The sequence below is a fragment of the Manis javanica genome, chromosome 14 (genome assembly GCF_040802235.1).
Source record: "Manis javanica isolate MJ-LG chromosome 14, MJ_LKY, whole genome shotgun sequence".
Lineage (NCBI taxonomy): Eukaryota > Metazoa > Chordata > Mammalia > Pholidota > Manidae > Manis > Manis javanica.
Genome location: NC_133169.1, coordinates 69,101,196 through 69,104,215, shown reverse-complemented (window position 1 = coordinate 69,104,215; position 3,020 = coordinate 69,101,196). Strand labels below are relative to the sequence as shown.

Below are 3,020 nucleotides of genomic sequence, written 5' to 3'. Positions count from 1 at the left end.
TTCAGCTTGATAAAGTCCCACTTGTTCATTTTTGCCTTTGTTTCCCTTGCCTGGGGAGATATGTTCAAGAAGAGGTCACCCATGTTTATGTCTAAGAGATTTTTGGCTATGTTTTTTTCAAGAATTTTATGGTTTCATGACTTACATTCAGGTCTTTGATCTATTTGGAGTTAACTTTTGTGTATGGGGTTAGACAGTGATCCAGTTTCATTCTCTTACATGTAGCTGTCCAGTTTTGCCAGCACAATCTGTTGAAGAGACTGTCATTTCCCCATTGTATGTCCATGGCTCCTTTTTCGAATATTAGTTGACCATATATGTTTGGGTTAATGTTTGGGGTCTCTATTCTGTTCAATTGGTCTGTGGCTCTGTTCTTGTGCCAGTACCAAATTGTCTTGATTACTGTGGCTTTGTAGTAGAGCTTGAAGTTGGGGAGTATGATCCCCCCACTTTATTCTTCTTTCTCAAGATTGCTTTGGCTATTCAGGGTCTTTGGTGTTTCCATATGAATTTTTGAACTATTTGTTTTCCTGATTTCTCTTTCTATTGGTTCATTGTTAGTGTATAGGAAAGCCACAGATTTCTGTGTGTTAATTTTGTATCCTGCAACTTTGCTGAATTTTGATATTTGTTCTAGTAATTTTGGAGTGGAGTCTTCAGGGTTTTTTATGTACAATATCATGTCATCTGCAAATAGTGACAATTTAACTTCTTCTTTACCAATCTGGATTCCTTGTATTTCTTTTTAACAAAATATTTTTCATGTACATGTTGACTACTATTCTGTTTACTAGATATACAGCTTATTCATGTATAAATTTCCCCCTAAGTTCTGAACGATGGCATATAATGAGGGTCACAATGTTAAAACCAAAGCAGCCCTCTGTCTTCATGAGGAAACCGGCATGGCTTAGGAGCTCTATTCTGAAGCCCTCTTTCCCAGATCTACAGGTCTCTGACTAGCATTGCTGTGGATGTATTCAGCATCTAATGTCTAGGGTGTGTGTTCCTCTGGGATGGAGAATGCCATGTTCTTCTAGTAGCCACATTTCTGCAAGGACTAGCTCAGATTGTGAATGTTCATATTCCCCTACGTGGATACAAATTCTACCCCAACACTTAAAGTGATGTAACTGAGGGAAAACTGCTTCCTCCCTTAATATCTTCATTTGCAGAGTAAATTATTAGGTTATTTACCCTGGAGATGTATTATTTAAATTAAATGAGCTAATTCATGCAAACTGTTTATAAAGACAGCAATTATGTTTTTGGAAGCCATTAATTATAATATGTTTGGCGGTCCTTTATCATCATGAAGTAAATGAATATTAAAATATCCCATTCTCGCTCATCTATAATCCAGACTTTGTTCGTTCCAGTTCAGAGAGGATGAGCTATGGAGGTGACAGACCAGACCAAAGTGACCAAGTTCATTTTTCTTGGGTTTCCTGGTATTTTCTATCTGAGATTCACATTGTTTGTGATGTTTCTCACATTGTATCTGCTGTCCCTTCTGGCAAACACTGTCATCATACTCACTTGTGATGGAGCCCACACTCCAGATGCCGATGTACATTTTCTTAGGAAATCTGTCCTTCCTGGAGATCTGGTACACCACATTCACAGTACCCAAACTGCTGGCCACCTGCCTGTCACGAGGTGTCACCATCTCTGTGTCTGGCTGTATAGCCCAGTACTACTTCTTTTTCTCCATGGGAGCTACTGAGTGCATCCTCCTGGTAGTGACGGCCTATGAGCGGTACCCGGCCATTTGCAACCCTCTACGATACTCACTGCTCACGAGGATCCCAGTGTGCCTGCAGTTCTCTGCTTGGTCTTGGATTGGGGGCTTCATTGCCCCTCTTCTATCTACCATACTAATCTCTCATCTGAACTTCTGTGGCCCCCAGAAGGTCAACCATTTCTTTTGTGACTCAGACCCCATCTATAAACTCTCTTGCTCAGACACATGCTAGGTGGAGGCCTTGGGCTACACATGTAGCTCTGTTGTGATTCTCAGTTCTTTTCTTCTCACCATGTCATCCTATGAACACATGGTGGTAACAATACTCAGACTGTCTTCCTTGGAGGCTCAGAAGAAAGCTGTCTCCACCTGTGCCTCCCACCTCACTGTGGTCACCATCTACTATGGCACCATCATCTTTGCCAATGTCTGCCTCCAGCCAAGTACAACTTCACCGTTGGTAAAGTGGTCTCCATGTTCTACTGTGTGGTCACCCTGTTGGTAAATCTTCTCATATACACCCTGAAAAACAAAGATGTGAAGAAAGCTTTCAGCAAAGTTGTAGCACAAAAAAGGTTCCTCTTGGTCAGAAACATACATAAGATGTGAGGGATCAACTCTATGAAGCAATTTAGAATGGATTCTCATGCCACATTTGGAAACAGTAAATATTGAAAATTATGAGATTGATACCACCTGATACGGACATCTCTCTGCACTTTACATTTTGGTTTGAATTATTTTAAAGTAGATTTTCTATAAATATCTTGTTTCAACGTTATCGTAGTGTGATGGCTCAGTGATAAAGATGTAGATACAACAAGCTCACTGCCCTTCAGCAGTCCCCAGTCAGAAATAGACTGGCTTAATCTCATACAATGTTTCCGTTGAATGTTTTAATATTTTAACCTTATCAGTAATCATGGGACAAAAATTATTTCTGCTAAATGGAGCAGAGTCATGGAATCTGGTAGTTGACTATTAACATATATAAAACAGTTTTATATAATTGATTAAATAAACATTTTGTTTTTCAAAGTTTATTCAATAAAAGTATTAAATGTATATGATCAGCCATGTGTTCTATACATGTATGTGTTTAATAGTGAATATTAACATAAATGGAGATTTTCTTACAAAATAGTAGGAAAGTATTAGATAATTAGGATTTTTTTCTGGATAATATAACTGATTTTCAACATATATAGATTTTAAGAACCAGAAGTTAAATTCAAAGTTAAATACTTTGAATATTCATAAAGGGAGACCAAAAGGA

The 3,020-nt window shown here is 38.4% G+C and overlaps 1 pseudogene; it reads left to right on the top strand.

The window, feature by feature from the left end:
- Nucleotides 1-1,396: 1,396 nt before the first annotated feature.
- LOC140846103 (olfactory receptor 6F1-like) lies at nt 1,397-2,353 on the top strand (annotated as a pseudogene).
- Nucleotides 2,354-3,020: the final 667 nt, after the last annotated feature.